The sequence below is a fragment of the Phyllostomus discolor genome, chromosome 4, assembly GCF_004126475.2.
Source record: "Phyllostomus discolor isolate MPI-MPIP mPhyDis1 chromosome 4, mPhyDis1.pri.v3, whole genome shotgun sequence".
NCBI classification, from domain to species: Eukaryota; Metazoa; Chordata; class Mammalia; order Chiroptera; family Phyllostomidae; genus Phyllostomus; species Phyllostomus discolor.
Genome location: NC_040906.2, coordinates 130,823,100 through 130,842,524, shown reverse-complemented (window position 1 = coordinate 130,842,524; position 19,425 = coordinate 130,823,100). Strand labels below are relative to the sequence as shown.

The 19,425-nt window shown below is 35.0% G+C and overlaps 1 protein-coding gene across 7 annotated transcripts in view; it reads right to left on the bottom strand.

Moving 5' to 3' along the window:
* Nucleotides 1-19,425, bottom strand: part of PHF3 (PHD finger protein 3) — a 76,038-nt gene that overhangs the window by 41,125 nt on the left and 15,488 nt on the right. Inside the window, exon 1 of one of the 7 annotated variants that reach the window (XM_036024306.1) lies at nt 693-966. The exons of the other annotated variants lie outside the window; for them this stretch is intronic. The gene's annotated coding sequence lies outside the window, so the exon portion shown is untranslated. Of the gene's footprint in view, nt 1-692; nt 967-19,425 lie in introns of those variants that run through there. 7 annotated transcript variants of the gene reach the window in all.

Here is a 19,425-nt window from a genome sequence, read left to right as displayed (position 1 = left end):
TCAAAGAGAAGATTAGCTATAATCTTTCTCGGTTTGACGTACACTACCACTCTCACTTATCATTCACTGTACCTTTGTGAACATAAGAAAACTACCCTAAGTACTTACTCAATTGCCCAATTTTGGTTAAAACAGTAAGAAGAGTTTAATATCCTAAAAAGCTTGTGTTTCTGGGTTCATGCTCGAACCAAGATTCTGGTTCCAATTTTATATGCTATATGTGTGAAAGTATTGTAGACATACTTTTCAGTGGTCAGACACACACAAATATACCATTTAAGTTTCCCTTCCCCCAAATGCCAGAGAAAATGGTAGGTTTTTAATATAGCGATGTAATTAAATTCCTTTCTCCTAGTCAAAAAATAGACAAAAATCACTCATTTAATGAGATGGGGAGATATGGGAAAGGACTGTAAAATACTGAAGAAAATATATACACTGAAACACTATACTTATGTTGTCATTGGGTTTATTTCTCTCTCTATATAAAACAAATGTACCTTAACTGGCTGACATATAGCAATTCTAAATGTGCAGGTGTATGAAATCTTGTAAAAAGAATGTTAATATTTAGATCAGAAGGCCCAAATTCAAATCCCTGCTGAAATACTTAAAATTTGACCAACTCACTTAACCTATCATATCAGTTTCTTTATCTCTAAAATTAGAGTAACAATACCTGTCCTACCTACCTCACCAGGGCTGTTGTAAGGATGAAGTGAGGTGATGTATGAGAAAAACTTTAAAGCACTAAACAAATGTTAGTTATTATCTTCATCCTAGGGGTTAGAAGGAACCTCAAGAAGTTATCTAGTCCTCATCTTTGTAGCCAAGTAGAATTTCATTTAAAAGAGCTCACAACAAGATAGTAGTCTACCCTAAAATTTAAAGAGAACAAAATACCTTATAAATACACTGTGAAATGGTACAATCTTTTTGAAGAGCAATCTGACAACAGAGTCACGAAACTGTTAGTATACTTTGACCAAAAAATTATAAACAGAAGAATGGATTATGAAAAAAATACTGGCTAGAAAACATATTTTGATCCGTGTTAGTAACAAAAAAGTGAAATGTGTGTGTATGTACATTTAGACAAACAAAAATTAACAGGACATAGACGAAAATTTTAATAGTAGTTACCCTATAAAAGACAAAAATATATTTTCCTATTTTCCACACTTCCTGTCATATGTATTACTCTGAAAAAATAGAGTTATAAATATGCCTGACACTAAAATTTTAAAGCATATACTTAGGAAAATTCATTAGGACTTATTTAAAATATGATTAAGGGAGAAACAGATGGGGAGGTCAATTGAAAGCTACCCCATCATGCTGAAATATTTCTGTTGCCACACATTTACATTGTTTTCAAAGAATTTTTATTATCATACTTATAGTCCTATCATGTTCATTTAAAAGCAAAATTTGAGACTTTTACTAATTTTATATGAGTATATACAATATATACATTACAATATGGATAGAAGTGGATAAAGAAAAAATATCTCTAGTGGTTAAGGCTGATAAGGAATTCTGTGGTGGTGTTTTTTTTTTTCAAATTAGTCTTATTTCTCTCTGTTCTCTACAATGAGCATGTAGAGAAAGGAAGGAACCATAAAAAAAAAGGAAAATAATCCAGGAGAAAAGTGATTAAAGCCCCTACCAACAACAGTGTTTGTTGGTAGGGAGAGAAAAAGCATGTTATGAATTTTAGAGCTATACTGTAAAGCAGAATCAACAGAATTTAGCAAGCCACAACCAAAAGTCAATTATTAGGTTTTATCACATTCCACTTCCTAGCAGCATCTGACACAGCTGACTGACCCTATTGCCCCCTTCTTGAATCCCTTTCTCCTCACTTAGCTCCCAGGCATCACATCCTCCCTATCTCATTAGTCATATCTTAAAATTCTTTAATACAGCTTCCTCTTGCAGATCTCTACATGCTGGAGGACTTTAAGGGTTTCAGTCCTCCCATTTCTCTTATCTACACTCACTCGTCCCTAAGTGATCTCATCCAGAACCATCTATATATACATTTAGATAACTCCCAGTTATTTTTTTTTCAGCCACAACTCACAGATGACCTCTGGAAGAGTAATTTGACATTCCCACTAGATAGCTCAAGTTTAACAATAAACACTGAAAACACTGACTCCACCTATTCTACGCCCCCTCATGAAACTGTCCCTCCTAGGGTATTCCTAGTAATGGAACTTCCATTAATTCACCCCATTGTTCAAGCCTGAAACTAGAACTATCCTTAGCTGCTCTCTCCTATCCAACATCCAAGCGATAAGCATATCCTGCTAGCTCAATCTACAGAATTCTATCACTCATTTGAACATTTATCACCTTCACAGCTACGACTCTATTCCAAACCATCATCTCTCATCAAGACTGTAAGTCTCCTAGTGTCCCAGCTTCCTTCCTCTACTGCCATCCCACCATACTCACACAGCTTATTCTCCCCACAATCATCACTGTGATCCTTCTCAAGTATTTATTTCCTTCATCTCAAAAATATTCATCATTACATAAACCAAGCTCTACACACACTGTCTCCACATTTCCAGGTCCATTATGCTGACTAAGGCCCCCCAACAAAAAAAGCACCCACTTAACCTCAGTGTCTCAAATTCTTCAATAAAATAGAGATACTAGTGGTCACAGGGTTGCTGTGATGATCAAACTAGTATGTGTAAAGGGCTTAAAACAGTAACTGGCATACAGAAAGCCCTATATTAACTGGTAAAGGTTTTATTTCAGAGTATCCCTACTCATGTACCTCACAATCAAAAATTATGTATCCTTTCTCCCTTCTTTTCCTCAACTTCTCCCAGAATAACTTAACCATTAAAAAAGTGAGCTTTCTTTCTTCTAATCCACTCATCTGATTAAAGTAATACACAGTAAAGAATGGATAATCTCAGGCAAATCCTTCAAGTTAGGTACTTTTACTTTAAAAAGTTTAGTCCAATTGCTTTTGCTAAGAAAACGAATAGAAGTCAAAGGAGAATCTGGGTTCTTTTCAGAGCAATGCCTATTCTCAGGGACTTCCCACATCTCTGCCTCCCAGGACCATAAGGCAAGCTAAGATTCAGTATTTGATATTCAACTGTTAAATGGACAGTCCTATTCAATACATCCACTAAAATGGGAACTTTGAGTTAACACCTGCAAAATGCAATGTGCTGAACTGTTTAGAAGGCAAGTATACAGTCACCCATACCATGCAGAAAAAACAATTATGCTTTTCCCTCCCTTCCACATTCCAGAATCAGGTGTCATCATCATTTGAAAATTTTGGCATAAAACCTAGAACCATACTCAGAAACCCCCTTGAGCTTGAATTTCAATTACATTAAAATCCCTCCCATCCCTATCCCCAAATGGCCTAATTAAATGTCCTGAGCTCTGATGATAGGAAGACTTCACATAGATTTGACTAACACTAATACTGCATTATTTCAAGACTAGTTAATTTTCATCGTTTTTTGTATGAGGGGATACATGAGATAAAAAGAAAATAGAAATATTTTGGAATTATATTTATTAAACTTCTCAGCAACTAGGATTAGTTTAAATTACTTTAACATCACACAAAAAAGAAAACCATCTGACATCCTTTAATTCATATTGGCAGTACAAAAGCCAAACTACTCAACTACTTCTAGGACAATTATTTCCCCTATAATAAAAGTTCACATCAAGTATCAGATTTGCGGGGGGGAAAAAACCCAAAGGACATGATATCTTTGCAGACTCACAACAACAAACGTTAGATACCTAGTTAATATGTCTTGTGTTTTGAAACAGCGTAAGAAAATACATGGATACATCCTCTTACTCAAGCCCCACAGCTTTCTCATGTAACACTGCAGAAGACCATCCAGCCTCTAGTAGGCCTCCCTTCAGTTCTAGTTCTTTCCTTCATGGATAATCCATACATTGATTCCAAAAAGAGGCTGTAGCAAGATATACCACTAGTTGTATGTTATGTATAAATTAACCATTTGGTGGTGAATTTATCGTTTTAGATATTAGCACATTCCTAATTTGAAAAATGCAAAAACAGCTACTATATCCACATACTATCTTCCTTTTCAATTCCTTCTTTACAATAAATTTTAAAGCATAGGTTTGCTGAGTCAAAAAAGGCAAATATACTCTTTTCACTATTTTATCTCATCATATGACTTTCCATGAAGATTACATACAATTTACAGTGCAAAGATCTTCATATTAAGCCTTAAGAAGAATTCACTGGCACTGAGTTTTGTTTTTTCAAAGAAACATGTCACTAAAAAAGCCTTCAGTTGTGTCAACTACTGCCTTTTTGTATTTCTTTACCTTTGCCTACCCTCTTCCTACTCAGGTCTTCGTGTCTTTTGTTTTCAATAATTAATGTGAATTCTTTATATAATGTTACCTATTTATTGCAATATTTCCCCTTGTTTACCTTACTTTAGTATTATTTTGTGTCAACCAAAGTTAATTTGTCTTCAGAATGCTGTCTTCAAGTTACTCCAACACTACTAAAAGTATCCAACCTTTCTGCTCTAATTTACATTTACTTTAGCACATTCTAAACTCTTATATTTAAATGTATGCAACTATTTGAACTTTTGCAAACTCAACTTCATACCTTGGGAAAATTGTTATCTCACGAAAAGGATTTTCTGTTGTTGTTTAACCAAACAACTCTGAAAGAATGACACTGGGTTAAACAAAGTTAAAACAATTTCTTCACTGCAGATCTTCAATGTTTTCAATATACTAAAGGGCATGACATGAGGAAAAGAACTGCCTGTGATATAGTATAACTGTTTTTAAGCTCTATATTCCCTCTTTCCCCTCTACCCCTTCTCTTGCTCTCTCTCTCTCTCACACTCACTCACTAACCAAAATGGTATTTTTTCAGAGATTTTTTCCTTCTTACATTTTCTAATCCATCTCATCTTAAAATATTTTCTTAAAAAATTTCTCCCCCTAGTGTCGCAGGTTCAATTCCCAGTCAGGGTACATGCCTGGGTTGCAGGCCATGACGGCCGGCGACCACACATTGATGTTTCTCTCTCTCTCTCTCTAATGATTGAAATCAACTAATGTAGCTTCTAACATAGTGCTTTTTATGCAAACAATAGTATCTTACATAAGAGGTAGCCATTATTAGTATATCCTGGCAGATCTTTTCAAGTAACTTTTTGTAACCCTAAAGCACCCTTCATCTGACCCTTTCCCAACTGTCTAATTTCCCTTAATTGCTAAGATTATACTATCAAGCTAATATATAAGTGAGGTGGTAATTATTCCCTAAAATTTTAGCATTTTAATTCTATCTTAAAATATTATAAATTATTTACCTTTATTGAGTGGATACTGTGTGTCACATGTATCTAGATTATTCCAGATACCAACGATACAAAATTATCAAGACAAATGACCTAATTCTTCAACAAATAATTATCAAGAAATGATGGGGGAAGAAGGTGGGGAAAATTAATATAAACTAGAATAAACTTATATATCAACCAATTAAATACACTGACTTATTTCAATCATGGTTCAAACTGTAAAACAAAATACTACTCAGGAAACTGGTTAAAGCTGAAAGGTGGACTACATATTTGAAAATATTCTTTAAGTGTTTTAGGCAGGATAATATTATTGTGGTTATTTTTTAAAACTAAAGAATTATTATCAGCCTTTGCTGGTGTAGCTCAGTAGATTGAGCACCAGACTGAGAACCAGGGGGTTGCCAGTTTGATTCCCAGTCAGGGCACATGCCCAGGTTGTAGGCCAGGCCCCGGGGGGGGGGGGGGGGGGGGGGGGGGGGTTGCATGAGAGGCAATCACACATTGTTTCTCTCCCTTTCTCCCTCCCTTCCCCTCTAAAATTAGGTAAATCTTAAAAAAAAATTATCATTTAGAGTTACATGCTGAAATATTTACAAATGATATTACAGTAAATCCACACTTAACATCACTGATAGGTGCAAAGTGACACATAACAAAACTAGTTTTACCACAGACATACATAAACAAGTTAGGTTCCTATGGCCTCTCATCAATGTTATATAACAAAATGACATTGAAAAAAATGAAATTATTCAAGGACATGCTATATGTGATTTCTGGGCTGTGCTTCAAAATAATCTCAGGGGGAAGAGAGTAAGCAGATGTGAATGATGTATAATGAAACAAGACTATTAACTGTTTAAGCTAAGGAACAGGTACATGAGGGTTCCTTTACTATTCTCACTACTTTGTTTGATATTTTCCATAAAACACATTAAAAACAAAAACAAAAACGGGCTCTGACAGATGTGGCTCATCGGGTTGGGCATCCGAAATGTCACTGGTTAAATTCCCTGGTAGGGTCACATGCCTAGGTTGCAGGCCAGGTTCCCAGTTGAGGGCTTGCAAGAAGCAATCAATCACTCTTTCTCTCCCACACAGATGTTTTTCTCCCTCTCTCCCTCCCTCCCTTCCCCTTCTCTAAAATTAGATCAAGAAAATCTTTAAAAATTTGAATAAAATTTTTAAAAATTAGAAAATACGTGTTTTAATAAAGCTTTAGTTTAATGAGACAAATAAATATGTAGCATGTTAGATTAAGTCATATAAATAAAAGTAAAAAGTAATAAAAAGTACAGAGAAGGGAACAAAGAACAGTTTGTAATTTGAATTAGAATGGTCGGGGAAAGCCAGGGATATTTGTACTGGTTTATTGCACAAGAGCTTCCAGCCCAGAATAAAAGTGAAGGCCCCTGTCAGCTCTTCAAGCTGTGCACAAGAGAAAAGGTGCCTTCTCTTAATTCCCAAAAAGGCACTGTACGTGCTAGAAGGATCTTGGAAATGACACTGCTGAGGTACTTTTTCAGCCAAAGACTCAACAAGGGAACCGTTTTCTCATTAGAAGGCACATCAGGTACCTACACCCTGAGGCAGAAGCAGGATGTTAAAAGGCATAGACTAAGGGCCAGTCTATATGGCTAAATTAGCAAAAGGGAGAGAGAGAACAGCAGATAAAATTAGAGAGGTAGCAGGGTAAACTGAAGAGTGACTTACAGGCCAGAAGGAACTTGAGTTTTTTTTTTCCTTTGTGCAAAATGGAAAGTTCCCAGAGCACTATGAACACAAGGGTGGTATGACCCAACATTTTAAAGGCTCACTCATGATGCCTGTTTGAGAATACACTGAGAAATCCCAAAAGGCAGAAACAGGGAAACCACTTACAGGCTCAAACAATGATCCAGGTAAGAGATGGAAATGACTAAGACTATAGTGGCAGTGAAGAAAGTGAGTTCAAGTAGCCAAGTTCTGGATATATTCTAAAATATAAAGCCAACAGATTTGCTGACCAACTGAATATCCAATGTGAAAAAAAAAAAAGATACATAAAGAGTGACTGCAAAGTAAGAAACTCAAAAGAAGTTGCCACCTACAGAGATAGGGAAGACTGTAGGAAGAAATGGTATCAGGGAACCTGGCTGCGGGGGCAGAAAAGTAGTAGGTATCAAGAGTTCAGTTTTAGACATTAAGCTTAAGATGCCAAACAGACATCCAAAGAAGTCTGAAGAACTTAAATAAACTCCAGGTGTCTGGAGTTTAGGCAAGAAGTTTAGGCTGAGACAAATACATGTGCAGGTGTGTTTGTGTACATGTATTTGGGTGTTAATTATAGCTTAAGTAAGAAAATTAAACAAATCACCACAGAAGTGAGTAGCAATAGAGATTTCTATTATAAAATGATGCCTAGCCCTAGCTGGTGTGGCTCAATCGTGGCTCAGTGGATTGAGCATCAGACTGTGAACCAAGGGGTAGCCGGTTCAATTCCCAGGGCATATGCCTAGGTTGCGGGCCAGGGCTCCCAGTGGGAGGTGCTCAAGGGGCAACCACACGTTGATGTTTCTTTCTCCCTCCCTTCCCCTGTCTCTGAAGGTGAATAAATAAAATCTTAAAAAAAAAATGCCTAAAATCTGAACCCTGAGATACTCCAGCATTCATCAATCATAAAAGATGAAGAGGAACATTAAAACAAACAAAGAAAAAGAAGACAGGAAAGTGAAAGAGTAACAAAGAGAGTTGTAAACCAAAGTCAAGTGGATAGATCGTTTCAAAAGGCATGTCAACTGAATTAAATGCCATTGACAGGTAAAACAAAAGTGAAATGGCCTTTGGATCTGGTAGTGACTGGTGAGAATGAAATCTGAATTTGAAGGAGAGAGATCAAGGATAGAGACCACAGAAATTATTTCCAGGAGTTTTATTGTACACAGAGCAGAAGAACAGGGCAACAGAAATATACTGATGAATAAATATAAAAGATGTGGTAACACTGAAATCCAATTGTAAGAATGACAAAGTATATACGTTGTTCTTTTCAACAGATGAAGCACAAGCAAAACAAAGTTCAAAACAAGAAAATCTAATTTCATAAATATATAAATATGTACCTAAGATATAAAGGCTAAAAAATGTACTAAAGGTTTTTGCTTTTTTTTTTTTTTTAACTACCATGCAACACAGATTATGATTTTAAGGACAACACTGAAATATACATACCAAATTTTCCATTGGATTAGCTCTGCTCTAATGTTTCTAAAAATAAGCAAACAGGAAAGGCACTTGGCCACCCACTGGCCACTTCTGGTAAACCTACAGTGACCAGGTTAATAATACTCTTAATACAAGTTTGTGTGTTTGGGGTGTATCAGGGAGTACCTAGTTGCTTAAGGACTTACTACTTGATTGTTTAAATTTTACTTTTATTCCTTCTGTTTTTCTTTTTTGGTAGGAAAACGCATGGGGAAATCATTATCTCACAGTTCATTTACATAAAACATCAATTAGACTCACTTAGGTGAAAAACTAAATATGAATGTAATCATGTAAACATAACCCAAGAGGATATTAGAACTATTTATTAACAATGGAATACTTTAATCTGACAAAAGAACTAATCACCACTTAAGTATATTTCATTTAAAATGAAGAATATTTTTATTGACCCAGGATCTTCAAAGGTTGGCCAAAACACACCTCTAAGGATGCTGATACTTTTAATGTCACCTATGCAGAGAGGCCTACCCTAGTTGGCCCAAATCAAATAAACAATGGCTTCCACTGCGAATCAAACAATCAGACACTGTCTATCACCTTACACTTTTCTTGTAAGCTCCATGAGGGGGGGTACTTTGTCTCAAACACCACCCTATCCTCCAGCAAGGGAAAGAGTATGGAACATGATAGGGATCCAATACATATTTGTTAAATGAACAAATAACACCAACTACTTTTATGCCAAAGCAAATCATTACACCTCACAATTGTGGAACCACAAAGTGGTGCTATTTAATAAAAATGTTACCATGAAAACAAACCAGTTTAAAAAAAAATGCAATACAACTCTCTTATAATATGCATCTTACCATTATTTATTGGTGTCACATATCAAAGAATAAGATCTCAACTGGGCACTTAGTTTTATAACATTGTTCGCTTTCACTCAAATATAAGAGAAAAACAAGAGACAATCAAGGTTCAAGAAAAAGTTCTTAAGAGCATTAGTTATTTTTTCTGTAGGTTAGACAAACAGTTAACATCCCTAATTTGTAGCAGCCCAGGAAAAGACTTTTAATGGTCTACACAGCATTAAACGAAATATAAAACTCCATGAGAATAAGAATTTGTCATTTGACTTTCTGAGATATCCCCAATTTCTAAAACAGCAGCTGAAATATACAGTGCTTGGTGTTAGTAACAGCCTGAATTAAAACAAAAATACATGAATATATAGAAGAATTTGATGTTTCTCAAGTTCTATCTCAAGAGATTAGAACATCCACATTAAACTACACTCCAAGTAAGACGTTACCCTTAATCAGCAAAAGAAATAGAATAAAACACCTCTACTCCATAGTACTGTTGATTGACTTCTTACAGAACTCAAGTGTAAGATTGCTAACAGTTCCAGAAAACAGATTAGAAGAAAGAATCCCAACATGGAGCAAACAATAAAAAAGCTACTCAGGAAGATAAATTTTTCAGGGTATGTGAATAGCAAACCAAAGGCTACACTTGATAAAGTCTCTGTCTAGAAGAAACTTTCATCAAGTGTATTAAACAAAAGTGAAAGACATAACCTCCCATTTACAATTGTACCAAAAAGAATAAAATACCAAGGAGGTTACAGATAGTTACACTAAAAACTCTAAGACACTGATGAAAGAAACTGAAAACACACATACAAAAAAAAAAGGAAGAATATTCCATGCTCATGGACTGGAAGAATTATATTGTTAAAATGATCGTACTACCCAAAGCAATCTACATATTCAATGCAATCCGTATCAAAATTCCAATGCATTTCTCACGGAAATAAAAATCTTAAAATTTATATGGAATTACAAAAGACCCCCCCCAAAGCAAAGCAATCTCGAGAAAGAAGAGCAAAGCTAGAGGCAGCTCCTGATTTCCAACTATATTATAAAGCTATAATAATCAAAACAGTGTAGTACTGGCATAAAAATAGACATATAGATCAATGAAACAGAATAGAGTCCAGAAATTAAACCAATTTATGACAAAAGAGCCAAGAATATACAACAAAGAAATGACAGCCTCTTCAACAAATGATCCTGGAAAAACTGGAAAGCCATGTGCAAAAGACTGAAATTGGACCCCTTAACATACACCTTACAAAAAAAAAAAGTCAACTCAAAACATAAGGCTTGAACATATAGCACAAAAACTATAAAACTCCTAGAAGAAAACACAGGGGGTAGGCTTCTTACCATCATTCTTCAGCAATCATTTTTTGGATTTGACCTCAAAAGCAAAGCCAATAAGAGCAAAAATAAACAAATGTGACTACACCAAACCAAAAAGCTTCTGCACAGCAAAAGGAAACATCAATAAATCATATACCTGATAAAGGATTAATATACAAAATGTATAAAAACTCCTACAAGAACAAAAAATAAAATTTAAAAATGAGCAGATGAGCAGAATACACATTTCTCCAAAGAAGATATACATATGACAAAGAGGTACAAAAGATGCTCTACATCACTAATTACTAGGGAAATGCAAATTAAAACAATGAGGCAGCCCCTCACACCTGTTAGAACGGCTGTTACCAAAAATGGAAAGAATTAGTAAGTGTTAGGATGTGGAGAAAAATAAACCCTTGTGCTATTGGTAATAATGCAGATTGGTGCAGCCACTGTTGAAAACAGTATGAAAGTCCCTCAAACAGTATGAAAGTTCCATTAAAAAATGGAACTGCCACAGATCTAGCTATAATCCCACATCTGGGTATATAAACCCAAAGTAAATGCAAAGAGGATACTGGAGAGATATCTACATTGCCATGTTCACTGCAGTATTGTTCACAATAGCAAAGATATGTCAACAACTCAAGTGTCCATCAACAGATGAAGGGATACACATACACACACAATGAAATATTATTCAGCCATGAGGAAAAAGTAAAGCCTGACATTTAGGAAAATAGGGATAGACCTTGAGGGCATTATGCTACTAAGTAAGATAAGACAAACAGAAAAGATAAGCACTGCCTGGTATCACTTTTATGTGCAATCTAAAAAAAGAAAAAGTCAAACTTAAAGAAACAAAGGATAAAAAAAGTGATTGCCAGGGATGGGGTGGGGGGCACAGGGTGAAAGAAAATAAGAGTGAGGGTAAGGCTGATAAAAGGGTACAAACTTTCGGTATATGATAAATAAGGTCTGAGAATATAATATAAAGCATGCTGACTAATGTAAATACCACAATAATGTACAACTGAGAAAGCTAGAATAGAACTTAAAATGTTCTCACACATATAAAAAAATATAAGTATGTGAGGTGATGAGTATATTAACTAAATAGATGGGGGAATCCTTTTATAATGCATATGTAATCAAATAACTATAATATATACTTTATCTTAACAATCTTATATGCCAATTATCCCTCAATAAAGGTGAAATTTTAAAAAAAGATATAACCTTGATAGAAAAAAAAAGTGTCAACTCAGGAATAAATTTAGACCGTAAGAATTATTAGAACTTGGAACACAAGAGAATTCTGATAAACCTAAATATAACTGATAAACTTAAATATACCTAGGTAAGGTTCCTAATTGAATGAGTAAGAAGTGAATTAATACTCTATGTATTTAGTTTTGAAGCAACTGTGTATATATATAGTAAATATATATACTTATATTTACTATATATAATTACTATATATATTTATTAAAAATATATTTACTATATATAGTAATATATGTATTTTACTAAATATAGTAAATATATCTTGTTTCATTCCATTATTCAGGTTTAGAAGTCAGTAAATACTTTTTTATCTTCAATGTAAGTCTCTGTGGGCTCTTATGAGCATTTTGGACTGGGTAATCCCTCACCAGGTTCATTTAAGACTCTAATTCTAGAGCCCTTCCTAAGGAAAATGAACAGCAGCCCTCAGAGAAAAACTAGTAAGACTTATTTTCTGTTCATGTATTACATTAACACACCTTCATAAGCATCCACCCCCTCACTTTTATTTCATGCATTTCGAATAATCTCAATTTCCTGGCCTATCAATTAGATGGATGGAATATACTAGGTGTTTAAGAAAGATACACTAGTAAGTCCAAAGACATTTTACAGCAGGTCTTTGAAGACAAAGTTCAATGGCACTTTGTTATAAAACACTTACAAACTTAACTCTTGTATCCATCAGCCTGTGGTAAAACTGATTTCCTTACACATCATTTATTTCTCTTAAAGTCTCAGAACCTATCAGTGACATTAAGTGAGGACTCAGTGTATTTTAAAATCCATGAACCCATTATGGCAACCTAAAAAGAAAGAGCCAAAAAACATAATTTGCCACCTCTAGGCACTGAATGTGATCACTTCACCAACTCCTTACTTTGAAAATTGGTTAACAAAATGTCAGTCCTTTCTCTCTAATCTTACTCTTCAGTAGGCACTATACCCCAGAGTAACCAGGTAATGAGGGAAAAATGTTTCTTTACCAGAAGAATGCCAACAATTAAACATAAGAGAAAAGACAGAAAATCATCACTTTGCTACAACTGATTCCACCAGTATTATCAATGAATGTATAAAACCACTGTAGTAAAGAATAAAGAGGAACTATATTTTCATGTTGCCAAAAGCATATGCCCCTCCAGACCAGGTGATATTTCAAGTATTTAGGAAGAAGAGCTTTGGCTGTTGCCACCTTAACCCTGTAATAGAATTTAACATCAAAACCAAACACTGTAAGACTTCTAATGTGATATAATATTAACTGTACAGCATCACTGATGAAGATTTCTGGCAAATATATGTTTAACCTGAATCTAATCAAGTTTTTAAACCTAGTTCCCAATGTGTAGGAAACAAATGGAATATAAAAGTAGAAGCCAAATGACATCACAAAGAAACAATACTAAAAATCCAAAACTTGGGCCCTGACCAGTGTGGTTCAGTTGGTTGGGCATCATCCAGCAAAAGGTCGTCAGTTCAATTCATGGTGAGGGCACATGCCTGGGTTGTGGGTTTGGTCCCTGGGTCAGGTCACGTGTACAAGAGACAACCAATCAATATCTCTCTCACATCAATGTTTCTTTCTCTCCCCTTCTCCCTCCCTTACCCTCTCTCTAAAAAATAAAAATAAATTTAAAAAAAATTTAAAAACCCCAAAACATGAGAGATTCCTAAGGGATACTTGATCTTACCACTTCAAAACATCAGTAACACTGCAAAAGAGTGTGGGCATCTTCAGGAATATAATTAAATACTAGGTTCTTCATTGTATCTTGAACAAACCAAATAAAAATAGTATTCTGGGAACAAATGGCAAATTTGAATATGAACATAATATTAAGTTTTAGAGGATTATTTATTTTTTAGGTGTGGTTATGATTTCATATGTAGAAATCCTTTTTTGAGATGCATGATGAAATGTAATTAGATGGAAGAATTGGATGAAAAAATTGGATGAATAAACTGGCAAATTGAAAAATGGATGCAGCAAATACAGCAAAACATTAATAGCTGAATCTTGGTAATAGATAAATGTGTGTATATTATACTATTTTTTCAGTATGTTTTAAATTTTCAAAATATAAAATTAAATTTTTAGGAAAAAAGCCCTGGCCAGTGTGGCTCAGTTGGTTGGAGCATCATCCCCACACAAAAGGTTTGTGGGTTCAATGGGATCCCGGCCAGGACACATACCTACACTGAAGGTTCAATCCCCAGTTGGAGCACATATGGGTGGCAACTGATCAGTTTTTCTCTCTCACATAGATGTTTCCCTCTCTCTCTCCCTTTTTATCTCCAAACTCAATAAACATATTTTTTAAAGCTTAGGAAAAAAGAAATGGTCAAGGTAAAATATAACCTTAATCAGGTATCTAAATAGCATGTAACTTACAATCTACTTTGTTCGAAAACACATTTAAAATGACCTTTAAAATGATACACAAGGTAATAATTCAACAAGAAAAAGCAAAGGAAAAATATGAGTAAGAACTAATAAGATGAAGTCAAAGATGATGTTAGCACAAACAATGAGTTACAAACATTCACATTTATTAGGAGTTCCAATTTTAAAAAGCTTTAAAAGTCAAAATTTGTGTATTTAGCAAAACTCATCAAGGAAAAATATGAAAATATAGTCAGTATATGTTTGAAAAGGCACTACCTCTAAATAAAATACCATTTCAACAGATATTCTTATATAGCATCTTTCATTAGACTTTAAGTATTAACTAAGCACGAGGTCCTCCTAAAGAGGTGTACATAACTAAAGGAATGCACACATCAATCTGTGTCCAGGAAGAAAGCATTATTTTGTATATTAACTATTATGTGAACAAAAAAAAACAAAAAAATTTAACTTTACCCATATGAAATCAAGAGTGACATTAGTATCCTTGTTGGATACTCCTTTAGATAAAATTCCAGTCACAATTTATCATGAATCAATGTTGAGAAGACTGAGAATTCCATAGGAAGAAGGAGTCAACACCTTTATTACTTTTGTTTGCCTTCAATATTTTGCACTGTTACAGGATGTCGTCATAGAGTTCTTTTTATATTAAAAAGAAAGCTTTACAAAGAGTAGAGGTTTACAGTCATTTTAATGAAATGGGAAATAACTATGAAAACCTTTACACCACAGAGAGGTTCTCTATTAATTCACAGAAAAGATCTTAATTGTTATACTTAAGGGTGAGTTATACATTTTTTAAATAACACAAAGAGTTTTATGAATGAAGCGCTGTCCTTATAAACAGCTATGATATGTTACAATGAAAAATAAGCACCCTGCCCTGGCTGGCGTAGCTCAGTGGATTGAGCGCGGGCTGCGAGCCGGGGTGTCGCAGGTTCGATTCCCAATCAGGGCACATGCCTGGGTTGCAGGCCATGACCCCCAGAAACCGCATATTGATGTTTCTCTCTCTCTCTCTCTCTCTCTCTCTCTCTTTCTCCCTCCCTTCCCTCTCTAAAAATGGGTAAATAAAATCTTTAAAAAAAATAAATAAGCACCCTAATCTGTCCCTTCCACATAAAGGTGACATTTTAGTAATGAGTAAGAAAATAACTGCTTTTCTAAAATAAATTTGGGCTAAGAAAACTGATGTTTGGAAATGTTTCTATCATTCTGTGATTTGTGACTAAAAATGAAATGTGACACCTATAGAAAACTCTTACTGGACACTCTAAAAATTTTCCAAATATAAAGATTCAGTGAGTTTTGAGCTCAAATGGTAAATATTTTCAAATGTAACAACTTCCTATTAGTTTAAAAGAACAACAGACACAATGAAGGAGGCAGATATGTGCCAATTTATCTGTAAACAACAGGCTATTACGTACCTGACAGGAACAAAAAAACTAGGATCGTAACTTGTTAGTAAAGCCTACAGTGAATTTCTTCCATTTGAATGCCATGTATCTTTCTTGGGTTATCTTTATCATACACAACAGTCATTAAAATCAAGTATCAAATTCAACTTAGAACCAGATATATAAAAGATTGTATCAGAATGACAAGAAGAAATTTTCAAAAGTAAGTATGTTCAATAATACTGCACTCCAAAAAAGTTCTTGTACAACTGATAATTTTAATAATTTTTAAAGTATAAATGTCACTTATGTTTTCTACAGATCATTTAAAAATACCTACTATGTTACAATAGACATTAACATTAGCAAAGTTAATACAAGTATTTAGAAAAACTTACAAGTACTGATAAGGATTCAAAAAGGTCTTACTGATAAACATGTATAATCAAAAAAGTTTGAATACCATGACCTTAATGAAATGAAGTCTCAGATACACATACAGTAATTCTGACACCTACCCCTTCACGGTAATACAAGAATCTCATCTCCCTCTAAAATTTTTGATGTAAGTAGATGATCACAACTGATAGAGATCTGAATATACAAGATGAGACCCAAGCCAAGTTCCATTAGTTAGGGGTAAAAAAAAAACATACAGTGTAGAAAAGTCTTTGACAAATGAAACAGAATCAGCACTGAAAACAAACCAACTATTCAAACCACAGGGTGACCTGTGAGCTGGGGTCAACTTACAAGTAAAAGGTCCTGATCTTACCTTCCTCAGGGTAAACTACAGAAGCTATGCTTGAGATTGCTGTTAGCTGTTGCCCGATACCCATTCTGCCATCCTTCCTCATTCACTGAATTCCTGTTTCTCAACTGGGCACATGATCATCCATCCAAAATAAAGACTGTACTTTTCAATTTACCTTACTGCTAGATGTAGAATATCTGATAACAACTTAATATCCAAAATGTATAAAGAACTTTTAAAACTCAACGTCAAAAAAAACCCAATTAAAAAATGGGCAAAGAACCTGAATAGACACTTCTCCAAAGAAGACATAAAGATAGCCAACAGACATATGAAGAGATGCTCAACGTCCCTAATCAAGAGAAACGCAAGTTAAAACCTCACACCTGTCAGAATGGCTATCATCAATAAATCAACAAACAACAAATGCTAGCAAGGATGTGGAAAAAGGGGAACCCTTTTACAGTGTCGATGGAAATGCAAATTGGTGCAGCCACTGTGGAAAGCTGTATGGAGATACCTCAAAAATTAAAAATGGATCTTCCTTCTAACTCAGCAATCCCACTTCTGAGACTATATCCAAAGGAACCCAAAACATTAATCCGAAAGAACATAAGCACTCCCTATGTTCAGTGCAGCTTTATTTCCAATCGCCAAGATATGGAAGCAGCCCAAGTGTCCATCAGTAGACAACTCAGTAAAACAATTACAAGACACTTACAAAATGGAAATCTACTTGGACAAAAAAAAGAAAGAAAGAAAAAAGAAAATTTCACTCTTTGTGACAGTATGGATGGACCTGGAGAACCTTATGCTAGGTGAAATAAGCCAGTCAGAGAAAGACAAACATCTTATGGTTTCACTCTCATGTGGAATCTAATGAAATTGAACTAACAAGGAAAATGGAAACACTCACAGAGAGCTGGATGACAGCTAAGAAGTAGGGAAGGTTTGTGGGTAGAGGGATGGAACAAAATGGAAAAAGGACTCATGGACATGGACAACAGTGTGGTGATTGCTGGGGGGAGGGGTATATAAGGAGACTAAATAAATGGTAATGGAAAAAAAGTACCATAAAGATTAAATTTTTTAAAAAATGCACTTAAAGACATAAAGTCTAGAATAAAAGGAGATCATAATTAGGAAAAGGTGACACTTTAGGGACAAACAGACAGCAGAGTGCAATACCAACACCAGTAGCTCCAGTTCAGAAATCTTCTCAGAACATTCTCCAACTAAGACAATTACGGAATAAAGAAAAAGCACAAGAGGTAGAAGTAGAAAGTCCAGACCTAAACAGTTTCAAAGGAATCCAGGCAATGATTATGGTGAAAGTGGAAACAAGAGATGGTACAATCCCGCCACGGCTGGAAGAAAACAGCCAAGAATAATCAACTGGAACTAGAGACTAAAATCTATGAATTTTACTGAACAAGCTGCCACTTTAAATGTGGTCTATAAAACAAAAGTTATCTATATCAAAATTATCTTCCTTTATGTATGTGATTATGAGGCTTCTCCTGTCCACTTAGAGGAGAAAGGGGGCTCTACAATTGTCTTCCTACGAAAATCTGGCTCTGTCCTTCTCTCAGGATAGGCAGAATAGCCTCCTAGTCAAACAAATGCCCCAATCATAACCTTTAAATCTACATAACCCTATTTATTTATAAAGTTTATATCCATGCACTTAGCTGAATGGTTGGGGGGGTGGTCATTGCATTCCCAGCAATTCTCAGTGTTACATAACTCTCACTTACATCAATACATTTAAAAATCTGGTATAAGAAATGGTATCCAAGAAAGTTGTTTGAAAGATAAGTTAAAATCTAACCTGTCATTGGGCCAAACCATTATATTAGTCCCTATAATACCCTGTGTACTGCAATACATACTGAGGGATATTATAAGAAAAAGCCCTATGTCCACTGAAAGCATGTTAAGGATTTTCCTTTATTATATCACATATCATGGTAAAACTATATATGAAATTTCTCTCTAGTTTCAGTGTCAGAAATAGTTTTCCTTTTCCTGGACACTGAGTTCGTTTTTACTTCAAGGACACTAATTTTTCACCATGGAATGTTGTTCTCTTACACAATGGCTGCTAGAAATCTTGAAAGCCAAAACTGTTCCCCAACTGCAGCAAGTTATTTACTATCTTAACTTCTGGTCTCACTACTTGGCCCCACTTTTTTCCTTTGTGTTTTTCCTCTAGTTAAAATTTAGTGAACACCTACTATGTGCCAGACTAAAAACTATTCTAGTAAACAACATACAAAGCAACCCCTGCCTTCATAGAGTTAGTTTAAAATATTCTTTATCTTTAATAATTAAAGTGCTTTGGTAAATAAAATGCCCATTAATCATTTCTGAACTTTAACACACTCCTGTCAAGAAATGTGATGGGTAGGATTTTACCCTACTTGCCAACTAGCCTATTATCAATTCATAGTGTAGACAGAAGACATGAGACTATGAGATTAGAGACAAAGAATTCTGTCATCATGGTACAGCAAGCAGCATGATCATATTATGTTCAGTACCCTTTGCCTCCCCACCCCTGAGCTGCACAGGGGGGCAAGGTGGGTGGACCTAGACAGATGCCTACACCCATGGTGAGTTGAAATACAGGAGAGAAACAGTGTGGGGAACTTATTGCTTTATGAGTAAGCAAGACTGCTCTTTCTCTGGTGTAAGAGGTAGAGGGGAAGGAGCAAATGTTAGCTCCTTATTCAAGGCTGCTTCCTGCAAACATGACCCTAAAAAATAGCCCAGTTAAGGAGTG